General features: G+C 42.5%; 1 protein-coding gene across 1 annotated transcript in view; it reads right to left on the bottom strand.

The window, feature by feature from the left end:
- Positions 1-13,170, bottom strand: part of LATS2 (large tumor suppressor kinase 2) — a 94,100-nt gene extending 80,930 nt beyond the window's left edge. Inside the window, exon 1 of the mRNA XM_037037294.1 lies at positions 13,081-13,170. The gene's annotated coding sequence lies outside the window, so the exon portion shown is untranslated. The remainder of the gene's footprint in view (positions 1-13,080) is intronic.
- Positions 13,171-13,414: the final 244 nt, after the last annotated feature.

The raw sequence follows: 13,414 nt of genomic DNA, 5'->3' as shown, positions 1-13,414 counted from the left end.
GCAACCGTACATTGATGTTTCTCTCCCTCTCTCCTTCCCCTCTGAAGATAAATAAATAAATAAAATCTTTAAAAGAAAAGGAAAGGATGAAGGGGCCTGGACTTTGTCTCAGTAAAGAATTTTATAACTATGAAATGAAACTGCTTCACAGACATTCTCGTGTGGGGAAAAAAATCAGGATAGCTAGTATTTATCCATTATTTACTATGTGCCAAGCTTGTTCTAAGAGTTTTATGTGAATTAACATATATAGATCTATTTCGTAACCATATACAACAGTAAACCCAGAGAGATGACAATGAAACCACTATTCCTTTCTCAAAAGTGGGAGGATGGAGGGTCACAACCATCTCCTTTCTTAATGTAGCTAAGAGAAAATTGACTACATTTAGAAAAAGTACCAGACTAAATAAACTTTTCAATATGAAGCCCGTATTTAGTGCACAAAATCTACTACATTCAAGTCACTGGAAAGACTGTTGTAAGGCTCTGCAGATAATGAACCACAGATCTGTAGCTGAGTTCCCTGGATCTATGTTGACCATGAGCCAAGCCTAGAGCTCTGCTTAATTGGTGTAAAACGAGGCACATTGCAACCACACTCACATTCAGTGACTTCCTGGTCTAAGCATCTGCATAAAATACCTCACTTTCTGAAATCCAAGTTCACATTCCAAAAAAAGGCTCTGGGAGCTGCCAGCAATACAGAGATCGCTGAGTAATGGTATCTGAGAACTGAGGCTTCTCCTAGGGGAATTCACATAAATTACTTGTATCCAATCTTGTTTTCTTTCCTTTCTTTGAAAACTAAAACAGAGAAGAGATAAATAATACTATCTTCACAATGAAACAATGTACAAGAGGGGCCTGATACTAAGCAAGTGTATTCTTATCCCCCCCCACCCCAAACCACCACCATCCACTGATCTATCCCACCCACACCTATTTACCCTTACCAAACGCCTAAATCTCTGGAACTGCTGGGATAAATAAGAACAAAATCCTGCCTTCGGGAAGTTCACATTCAAGTGAGAGGTAAGGGTGTGGTGGGCAAACAAACAGCTTGAAAGAAAAAGAAATGTCATCAAGGAGAAAAGAAAATCAACAGAAATGTCAACAAGGAGAAAAAAAATCATCTAATTGTTGGGAGAAAAAAGGACAAAGTAAGAAAATGCTTTGAAGCAGAGATAACCAAATCTGAGGGTACTGAAGAATGGATATACCCCCAGAGGGAAGAGCACTGACAACCGAGCAAAGGAATGTGAAAGCTGTATGCACCACCCTAGATCTAGGGGCTGGAGGCTCTTCCTGAAGAGCACAGGACTCGGTGAGGAAGACCAGGAACCACTGTCTGCAGTTCAGGTAAAGACTGACACGGCCAGAAGTGTCCTTTAGGCAGCCGAGTCTGATAGCCAGCAGGAAGGTGGCTAGAAGGGAAACACACAGCACTAGGCAGATGATGAAACCTGGGTGAATATCAGCAACCCCACAGGGCAAAGGGGGTCAGATTCACGAGCTAGTAAAACCATGGGCCAAGGTCTGGGATTAAAGACAGATGGGGAGCCATCTGGGACACAAGGGACAGTCACCCAGAGAGTGATGTACCTACATAGCCATGAAATGGAGCTATTAGGTGGGAGAGGGAGAGCAGCAGTCAGTGACCATCAAGTGATACCAGCAGATTAAAGAGAAGAAGCTGAAAAAGGGCAAGAGCCACAAGAGATTGCCCATGTCAACTTCCGGCCAAGTGGAGGCATAGGTGGAAACACTGTGCCTCCTCACACAAACAAAATTAAGGACAACAATGATTTAGAAACACAAATACAACCAGAACAAACAGAAAACTGAACTGTATGGAAGTCCGACAACCATTCAACCAGACGAGTAAGAGGGGAGAGTGAGCGACCAGAAGAGAGGGATCACAGCAGGAAAAGGCGGTGACTGCCAGACCGGAGAGTGCAGGCCGCGAGGGGCTAGCAGACCCCGGGCACAGGGAGGAAACGAGCAGAGCACACAAGGCAGTTGGCTGACTGCGGTCACACATTCGTGCGCAGATAAACTAGGCAAAAACAGGCTGCAAGACAGACCGTGCAACCCAGGGTCCCAGTGATGGGAAATAAAGCCTAAAAGCACTGATTGAAAAGGTGCCGGGAGAGACTGCCAGCCTTACAGGAGAGTTTGTTGGAGAGACCCACATGGTCCTAGACCATACACAAGCCCACCCACCCAGGAAGCAGCACCAGAAAGGCCCAATTTGCTTGTGGTGAGCGACAGAGGGAACTGAAATCCAAGAGAGAGTGGAACAAGCACCATTGTTCCCTCTCTGACCCTGCCCCCACATACAGAATTACAACCCACCTACCTGGGTGGCCCTGCCCTAGTGAACACCTAAGCTCCACCCCTCACATGTAACAGGTGTGACCTGACCAACAATGGCAAAAACAGAAGAACAAATCAACCAGAGCCAATACTTTTATGTGACCAAGAGATAGCCAACCTATCAGATGCACAGTTCAAAACACTGGTGATCAGGATGATCACAGAACTGGTTGATTTTAGTCACAAATTAGATGAAAAAATGAAGGCTACACTAAGTGAAATGAAGGGAAATGCACAATGAACCAACAGTGATGGAAAGAAAACTGGGACTCAAATAAATGGAGTGTACCAGAAGGAAGAAAGAAACAACCAAACAGAAAAGAATGAAAAAACAAGAATTCAAAAAATAAGAATAGGCTTAGGAACCTTCAGGACATTTTTAAATGTTTCAACATCCAAATCATAGGGATACTAGAAGGGAAAGAGCAAGAGCAACAAGTGGAAAACTTATTCGAACAAATAATAAAGGAGTACTTCCCCAATCTGGCAAAGGCAATAGACTTCCAGGAAATCCAGGAAGCTCAGAGAGTCGCAAAGAGGTTGGACCCAAGGAGGAACACACCAAGGCACATCATAATTGAATTACTCCAGTTTAAAATTAAGGAGAGAATTCTAGAAGCAGCAAGAGATAAAGAGGGAGTGACCTACAAAGGACTGTCAGCTGATTTCTCAAGAGATCTTACAGGCAAGAAGGGGCTAGCAAGAAGCATTCCAAGTCATGAAATCCAAAGACCTACAGCGAAGACTGCTCTATCCAGCAAAGCTTTAATTTAGAATGGAAGGGCAGATAAAGTGCTTCTCAGATAAGGTCAAGTTAAAGGAGTTCATCATCACCAAGCCCTTATTATATAAAATGTTAAAGGGACTTATCTAAGAAAAAGATAAAAAACATGTACAGTAAAATGACAGCAAACTCACAATTACTAACAACCACACCTAAAACAAAAACAAAAACTAAGCAAACAACTAGAACAGGAATAGAACCACAGAAATGGAGATCACATGAAGGGTTAGCAACAGGGGAGTGAAAGGAGGGGAGAGGGGGAAGGTGATGAAAATAAGTAGCATAGATAGGTAGAAAATAGACAGGGGGAGGGTAAGAACAGTATGAGAAATGTAGAAGCTAAAGAACTTATAAGTATGACACCTGGACATGAACTAAAGGAGGGGAATGTGGGTGGGAGGAGTGGAAGGGAGTGGAGGAGGGGAAATGGGACAACTGTAATAGTATAATCAATAAAACATTTTTTAAAAAGACTTTAAAAAAGAAAACATAAACACTGTAAATATATATGCACCCAATATAGGAGCACCGAAATACATAAAGAAAATCTTGCAGGACCTCAAGAACACTATCGACAGCAACACAATTACAGTAGGGGATTTTAGCACCCGACTATCAAAAGTGGATAGATCTTCGAGACAAAACATCAACAAAGATACTGTGGCACTGAGCAGTGTCCTACATCAAATGGACTGATACATATAGAGCCTTTCTTCCCAAAGAAGCAAAACACACGTTCTTTTCAAATGCACATGGAACATTTTCAAAGACAAACCACATGATAGGACAAAAACAAGTGTCAACAAATTCAAGATAATTCAAATCATAGAAAGCATTTTCTCTGACCACAAGGGACTGAAACTGGAAACCAACCACAAGGAAAAAACTCAAAACACTCAAACTCATGGAGACTGAATAGCATGCTATTACACATGAATGGGTCAAGAATAAGATTAGGGAAGAAGTTAAAAAGTTTCTGGAAACAAATGAAAATTAACTCACAACAACCCAAAATTTATGGGACACAGAGAAGGCAGTCCTAAGAGGAATGTTCATGGCAATACAGGCCTACCTAAAAAAGATAGAAACATTTCAAATAAACAACCTAACCCTACATCCACAAGAACCGGAGGAACAACAGCAAAGACAGCCCAGGGCAAGTAGAAGGAAGGAAATAATGAAGATCATGGCAGAATTAAACAACATAGAGACTAAAAGACAATTCTAAGGATCAATAAATCCAGCATTGGTTCTTTAAAAAGATAAACAAAATCCACAAGCTTCTAACCAGGCTCATTAAGAAAAAAAGAGAGAGGACCAAAATAAACACAATCAGAAATAAAAGAGGAGAGATTACAACTGATATCACAGAAATACAAAGGATCGTAGAAATTACCACAAAAAAACTACATGCCAAGAAATTTGAAAACCTAGGTGAAATGGACACATTTCTACAAGAAGACAATCTTCCAAAACTGAATGAAGAAGCAGCAGAAAGCCTGAACAGACCAATAACAGCTGAGGAAATTGAAGCAGTAATCAAAAAACTCCCAACACACAAAAGCCCTGGACCAGACCATTTCACAGGAAAATTTTACAAAGCATTTAAGGAAGAGCTAACCACTACCCTTCACAGACTATTTCAAAAAATTCAAGAAGATGGAAAACTCCCAAACTCTTTTTATGAAGCCAGCATCACCCTGATCCCAAAATCAGATAAAGACACAACAAAGAAAGAAAACTGTAGGGCAATATCACTGATGAACATAGATGCTAAAATCCTCAATAAAATATTGGCAAACCACATCCAACAATGCATGAAAAAGATCATATACCATGATTAAGTGGGATTCATCCCACGGATGCAAGAATGGTACAATATTTGCAAATCAATAAACATAATACATCACATAAACAAAACAAAAGATAAAAACCACATGATCATATAAATAGATGAGGGAAAAGCATTTGAAAAGGTACAGCACCCATTTATGATAAAAAACACTCAGCAAAGTGGGAATAGAGGGAGCATTCCTCAACATAATAAAAGGCATACACGAGAGACCTACAGTCATCATCATAATCAATGGGCAAAAACTTAAAGCTTTCCCACTAAGATCAGGAACAAGACAAGGATGCCTGCTTTCACCATTCCTATTCAACATAGTATTAGAAGTCCTAGCCATAGCAATCAGATAAGAAAAAGAAATAAAGGAATCCAAATTGGAAAGGAGGAAGCAAAACTGTCACTGTTTGCAGATGACATGATACTGTACATAGAAAATCCTATTAAGGTGGCGGGGGGAACTGGGAGGAACATGGGGAGCATGGGGGGGGTGGGCAGGGGTGGGAATTTAAGACAGAAAACTGTACTTGAACAATAATTAAATAAATCTAAAAAAAGAAGAAGAAAAGAAAATCCTATAGACTCCATAAAAAAAAATGTGGACCTAATAAGTGAATTTGGCAAAACAGCAGGATACAAAGTCAATATCCAGAAATCAAAAGCATTTTTGTACATCAACAATAAAATATCAGAAACAGAAATTAGGGGGAAAAAAACATTTGATATAGGAACAAGAAAAATGGAGTACCTAAAAATATACCTAACCAAGGATGTAAAAGACCTATACTCAGAAAACTACACAACACAGAAGAAAGAAATTAAGGAAGGTACAAACAAATGGAAGCATGTACCATGCTCTTGCACTGGAGGAATTACCATGAAAATGTCCATACTACCCAGAGAAATTTATAGATTCAGTGCAATCCCTATTAAAGTACCAATGACATATCTCACAGATATTGAACAAACATTTCAGAAATTTATATGGAACCAGGAACTTCTGCCAAGGTGGAGGCGTAGGTGGAAAACACCGTGCCTTCTCCCACAACCAAGTTTAAAGACAACAAAGTTTTAGTGAACAAAAATGCAGCCAAAACACAGAAAACTGAACTATACGGAAGTCCAACAACAACGAACCGTTCAACCGGACCAGTAAGAGGGGCAGAGCCAGCGGTGGAGCAGGGTTGGGCAAGAAAGATCCCCCGACCCAGGTGCCCAGGCAGCCGTGGACGGATCCCAGGTGTGGGGTGGCGACGGGAGGACCCAGTGGGGGTGCAGGGTGGCGGGCTGACCAGTCACACATTCACGCACAGATAAACTAACTGGAAGCTAGCAGTGAGACAGACCACACAGGCCCTAGCGGCCGGAAGCAGCAGAGGGGACCGCCACTGCCCCTCTTTGACCGTGCCCCCACATACAGCATCACAACCCAGCTACTGAGTGGCCCAGCGCTGGTGAACACCTAGGGCTCCGTTCCTCATAGGTAACAAGCATGAAGAGTCCAAAGCATGGCTCAAGAACTCAAAGCCCCAGAGACGATAACTCTAAGTGACCAAGAAATAGCGAACCTCTCAGATGCACAGTTCAAAACACTGGTGATCAGGATGATCACAGAACTGGTTGATTTTAGACACAAATTAGAGGAGCAAATGGAGGCTAAACTAATTGAAATGAAGGGAAATGCACAGGAAACCAATAGTGATGGAAAGGAAACTGGGACTCAAATCAGGGGAGTGGACCAGAAGGAAGAAAAAAAATGACCGAACAGAAAAGGAAGAAACAAGAATTCAAAAAAATGAGGAGAGGCTTAGGAACCTCCAGGACATCTTTAAACGTTCCAACATCCCAATTCTAGGGGTACCAAAAGAGGAAAAGGAACAGCCATGAGTGGAAAACTTATTTGAACAAATAATAAAGGAGATCTTTCCCAATCTGGCAAAGAAACTAGACTTCCAGAAAGTCCAGAAAGCTCAGAGAGTCCCAAAGAAGTTGGACCCAAGAAGGATCACACCAAGGTACATCATAATTACATTAGCCAAGATGAAAATGAAGGAGAGAATTCTAGAAGCAACAAGAGATAAGGGGATAGTCACCTACAAAGGACTTCCCATCAGACTGTCATCTGATTTCTCAAAAGAGACCTGCCAGGCAAGAAGGGGCTGGAAAGAAGTATTCCAAGTCATGAAATCCAAAGACCTACATCCAAGTTTGCTCTATCCAGCAAAGCTTTCATTTAGAATGGAAGGATAGATAAAGTGCTTCTCAGATAAGATCAAATTCAAGGAGTTCATCATCACCAAGCCCTTATTATATGAAATGTTAAAGGGACTTATCTAAGAAAAAGGAAATAAAAAATATGAACAATGAAAGGATAGCAAACTCACAGTTATTAACAACACCTAAAACAAAAGCAAACTAAGAGGACAGCTAGATTGGTTGCAGAACCATAGAAATGGAGATCACATGGAGGGTTAGCAACAGGGGAGTGGGAGGAGGAGAAGGGGGGAGAAGGTACAGAAAATAAGTAGCATAGACAGTAGGTAGAAATCTTCATCAGTGAAGATGTTGCTACGTAGAATATCAGATTTTCCTGCCAATATTTTCCTCTAGGACTTTTATGGTGTCATCACATATTTAAGTCTTTTATCTACCTTGAATTTATTTTTGTGTATGGTGTAAGTTGGTGATTGAGTTTCATTTTTTTGCACGTAGATTTCCCAACACCATTTGTTGAAGAGTCTGTTATTACTCCATTTTACGCTTCTTTCCACTTTGTCAAGTATTAATTGACCATAGAGACTTGGGTCAATTAATTGGGTCTATTGATAGGGGGAGAGCAAGAATAGTATGGGAAATATAGAATCTAAGTAACTTGAGACACATGGTCATAAACTAAACGGGGGGAATGGTGGGGGAGTGGGGTGTGCAGGGTGGAGGGGAATGAAGGGGGGAAATAGAACAACTGTAATGGCAAAATCAATAAAGTACATTTAAAATAAAAAAGAAATTTATATGGAACCATAAACAACTCCGAATAGCTGCAGCAATTTTGAGAAAGAAGAACAAAGCAGGAAGAATCACAATACCTGATTTCAAGCTGTATTAGCCACTGTAATCAAAACAGCCTGGTACTGGCAAAGGAACAGATACACAGACCAGTGGAACAGGACAGAAACCCCAGAAATATACCCAAGTCTCTATGGTCAATTAATACTTGACAAAGTGGAAAGAAGCATAAAATGGAGTAATAACAGACTCTTCAACAAATGGTGTTGGGAAATCTACGTGCAAAAAAATGAAACTCAAGGCCCTGGCTGGTGTAGCTCAGTGGATTGAGCACAGGTCTGCAAACCAGAGGATCGCGGTTCGATTCCCACTCAGGGCACATTCCTGGGTTGCAGGCCAGTTCCCTGCAGGCCAACTCCCAGCAGGGGATGTGCAAAAGGCAACCATACATTGATGTCTCTCTCCCTCTCTCCTTCCCCTCTAAAGATAAATAAATTAATTAATTAAAAAAAACATAAGAATAAATATACAATTTTTATAAGTTAAAAAAAAAATGAAACTCAATCACCAACTTACACCATACACAAAAATAAATTCAAGGTAGATAAAAGACTTAAATATGTCATGACACCATAAAAGTCCTAGAGGAAAATATTGGCAGGAAAATCTGATATTCTACGTAGCAACATCTTCACTGATATGTCCCCTAAAGCAAGGGACATAAAGAAAAGAATAAACAAATGGGGTCTCATCAAATTAAAAAGCTTCTGCATGGCTAAAGAAAACAGCATTAAAATGAAAAGAGAACCAACTATATGGGGAAACATATTTCCCAATAACACCTCAGACAAGGGTTTGATCTCCAAAATATATAAAGAACTCTCATGACTACACTCCCGAAAGACAAAAAAAAATGGGCAAAATTAAAAAATGGGCAATTAATCCAATTAAAAAATCCAATTAAAAAATGGGCAAAATTGTTGAACAGATACTTCTTCGAGGAAGACACACAGAAGGCCCAGAGACACATGAAAAGATGCTCAGCATCACTAGCCATCAGAGACATGCAAATTAAAACTACAATGAGATACCACTTCACACCAATCAGAATGGCCATCAGAAACAAAGCAACAAACAAGTGTTGGAGAGGATGCAGAGAAAAGGGAACCTTAGGGCACTGTTGGTAGGAATGCAGACTGGTGCAGCCACTGCGGAAAACAGTATGGAAATTTCCTCAGAAAACTAAAAATGGAACTGCCTTTTGACCCAGCAATTGTAGTGCTGGGATTATACCCTAAGAACCTTGAAACACCAATCCAAAAGAACCTATGCACCCCAATGTGCATAGCAGCACAATTTACAATAGCCAAGTGCTGGTAGCAACCTAAGTGCCTATCAGCAAATGAGTGGATCACAAAACCATGGTATATTACGCAGCAGAGAGAAAGGAGCTCCCATCCTTTGGGACAGCATGGATGGTACTGGAGAGCATTATGCTAAGTGAAATAAGCCAGGCGGTGAGGGACAAATACCATATGATCTCACCTTTAATTGGAACATAATCAGCACCAGAAAAAAGCAAGCAAAATCTAACCAGAGACACTGAAAGTAAGAACAATCTGACAGTAACCAAAGGGGAGGGGGAGGGGATAATGAGGGGAAGGGTTTTGAGGAACTACTGTAAAGGACACACCGATGAAACCAAGGGGGAGGGTGGAAGTAAGGGAAGGAGGTGGGTTTTGATGGTATGGGGGGAGTGGTAGTGGGGGGAGGAATGCAGACAAGTGTAATTGAACTGTAATTGTATTTTATTGTTGTAACTGAACAACAATAAAATAATTTTTTAAAAAACAAAAACAAAAACCTGGAGTGAGACTCATGAGTTATAATGGAGCTAATCAGTAATACAACATGCTGGTCTTCAGCATTCCTGTTCAAGAAAACTGCCTGGAGGCAGTGAGCCTAGGCTTCAAAGGAAGGCCCACTCCATTCAAAAGCCAACTTTCATTCTTAAGAAGATCCTTACCATCCTAACTAACTTAGAAGCTTTAGGATCTGTTTATGATACAATGTTGTACCCATTAGTTAACAGTAAGTACAAATCACTGATACTAAATATAAGATTTTTCATTTGTCTTCCAGAAAACCTCTTAGGAATGTCAAATATTGGCACACAAACGAAAAGTATGCAATTAATGAAATTTTTTTAATCCTCACCTAAGGATATGTTTATTGATTTTTAGAGGGAGGAACATTAATGTGAGAGAGAAACATGGATTGGTTGCTTTCTACACGCTCCTGACCAGGGTTGAACCTGCAACCTTTTTAGTGTACGGGACAATGCTCCAACTAACTGAGCCACCAAGGCATAGAATTAACTTAAAACCACCTGTCACAATTAAGTTGGCATAGTCTAGATGGTAAGCAACATAAACTTTTCATACAGTAAATGCCAAAGAGTAAGCAATGTCAAATTGCCATCCTAATTTTAGCATAATAACTATTATTTCCAATATTTTCCTGTTTTAATCATACTTTCTAAATCAAACTATAAGTCAGATAACATCAGCCTTCAAAGTATTGAGAGAACAGCTGACTAGTAGTGAAACTAGTGGCCCAAGCTGGCCACCTTCAAACTCGGGGAGCCACACACAGGTGCTCTTCTTAATAAAGTCCCACTTCACAGGGCTACACCCACCCAGCATGGGATAGTAACCCCCCAAACCTGTGCAATTTGTAGGCCTAGTTCTGTCGAAAGAAATTACTAAGCAATAGGCTTTTTGAAAAGGAAAGAAATTCAGAGAATATTTTGAGCTGGAAGTTAGTCACTGTAGAGATTATCAAGCTCAACCCTTCATTCTGATTAGGATATTTTGCTCCTTGTTACAAATTATTTACAAAGTCAAGACAAAATAAATTATCTTCTGTATTTCAAGCCCACAATTTTAAAAAAGTCAGGAATAATTTTTAGAAATTTTGCATTATTATAACAATAAAATAAAAAGAGCTTTTCAAGAAAAGACTGCACTGGTCTGGATTTTCCAGTACAAGGCAGAACACCACCTCCCCCTGCCACACCGACCCCCCCACCAAAGCTTCCCAAAACCCTTCCTGTGTGTTTACAGCCAATTTATCAACTTCAACACTTCCCTCACCTACATGCACACACACACATACACACATACACACACACAGTGGGATTTAGGAGCCCAGGGCTGGCAATTTACAACACAGCATTTAAAAAACAAGACATCTTATGGTAAAAGCATTCCCCTCCCACCAACCCTGTGATTTGCTAAGAAATGTGCACAGCTCCAATTTACACTTGAGTCAAAACTACAGGGTCCAGCCCAGTGACACCCCTTTTTTACCTTTCACTACAAATTTGTGAGCATGTAATTCTGTAACAGAACAATACCACACTCAAGCACACCATATGACATTTTAGGTGCAATGTTCAAATTAAAACTATAAATTATTACATTCATATTTATTACCCTACCAACTACACTCAGGCAGGCATTACTTCTGCGGGACCCTACATTTCAAACTGGACAGAGGCTTAGGAGAGTCCGTTCCAGTCCTAAAATGCCATGATTCTAGTAATTCACTGTAGTAATTCTGCATGACATCTTCTGCTCAGATACCACTTTATATTGCTTGACATTTGGAGATTTATTAATATTCAGCATCTTTAATTCAAAAGATATGCCGATGTATTCATTAAAAAGTACTCTATATTACCTGGACAATGAGACCAATTATATGAAGCTAACATAGTGTCTTGTTAATTACGATTTACAACAGATTTTGTTAAACAATCTTTGCATTCTTATTTTGGAAGATTTTTCTGTTTCTAGCAGTATTATAACAGTTGCTACAGAAAAAAAGATGAAAGATAAAAACTGCTTAGTCTCTTGATTTGGCACCTAGAAACAGTGATACATCACGCAGGGACTAAAACAGAGATTTCACAAAACTCCCTAATAACCAGCCACCAGTTACCTCTCCATTACTAAAGCAGCTCCTCAACTACTAAATAGAAATTTCAAGAGAATAGCTGTATGAAGATAACACATATTTTGTGACTTTTCATGCGAGTTACAGTACATTCAAGTGTCTTGGTAAAAGGTGCACCAACTCTCCTTTTAAAATGTACATATCGGCTGACTGCTCTGGGAAGACTGCCACTAGACGCTTGGGGTTTACCTGCCAAATGGACCTGTGGTTTACAAGTGAGAGTTAAATCACTTTAAGAAGTCAGGATTCCGGAGACATTCAGAACACTCTCACTTATGTCCCATATGTGAGGAACCACCAAAGTTCTCATTTAAACCTTGGTCAACATAAGGAGATCCACAAACAACGTGTCCTTCCACGGTTGTCCTGGCAAAAGAGGACTTGTCACTGGAGGGTCTCGGAGCGCACGGCCGGCAGCCAAAGACCCGGGACCCTTCTCGTAGCAAGCAAGTGTGTCCACCTTCCCGGGCACTGGGACACGGGACCAGCACAAAAGTTGGGTCTGTGCACGCGAGCACGTCGCCGATGGGAACACCATTCTTACTACTCCAAACGAGGCACGAGGGGAAAGACACGGGATACAGTGAGCACAGCAGAACCCGCCCTTCCCAGTTCTGCGAGTTAAGTCGTGTACGGCCGCGTCAGCGATCAGACCGGAGCCCCTGGCGCGCGCCGGAGACCCGGAATCCGGGTTGCGGCCTTGAGGACGAAAAACTGGAGGCGCCGGAGCAGCAGTGACGGAGGGGACGCCAGACCGCGCGGCCCAAGGGGGGAGGGGACGGGCGACACCGCGGCCCCTGGCAGAAGGGGAGGGACTTGCGACGGTGCTGCCAGGGGAGGAGACGCGTCCGGACTTCGGTGGAGGCGGGACCCGCGCGAACGCTGTACTTTGCGGGCCAGCCCCGCGCTACAAAGCGGCGCCGCCCGCCCCAAGTTCCCCGCTGCCGACTAGGGCCCGCGACTGCCGCTACCACAACGCTGTGGCGGCGGATTCCGGCGAGGCCCTGGCTCACACAACTTTCCGGCCCCGACCCGCCCGCCTCACCTCGGCTGGGTCTACCGCCGTGGGGGCGCCCTCGTCCGTGGCTCTGAGCCCTCGCGCGCCAGAGGACCGGGCGCCGGTGGCGGCAGTGGCTGGTGACCCCGCGGGGTCTCGGGCGTCCCGGGCGGCGGCGCGGACAGCGGCGGCTCCATCTTCCCGGGTGCTAGCGCCGCCGCTCCGACGCGCAGACCCAAGTGGGACATTCGCTACATTGTTGGCATTCCACGGTCATCACGTGACCGCGCGTCACGCTCGGCCCGCCCCGCCCGCGCTTCCTGGTCCCGCCGCCACCTGCGGCCTGGCACTGTCCCCGCCCCCCCAGCCTAGCCCTCGCGGC

Source organism: Sturnira hondurensis, unplaced genomic scaffold (assembly GCF_014824575.4).
Source record: "Sturnira hondurensis isolate 20B ecotype Veracruz unplaced genomic scaffold, ASM1482457v3 Scaffold0022910, whole genome shotgun sequence".
NCBI lineage: Eukaryota > Metazoa > Chordata > Mammalia > Chiroptera > Phyllostomidae > Sturnira > Sturnira hondurensis.
This window is presented reverse-complemented; position numbering and strand designations above follow the sequence as displayed.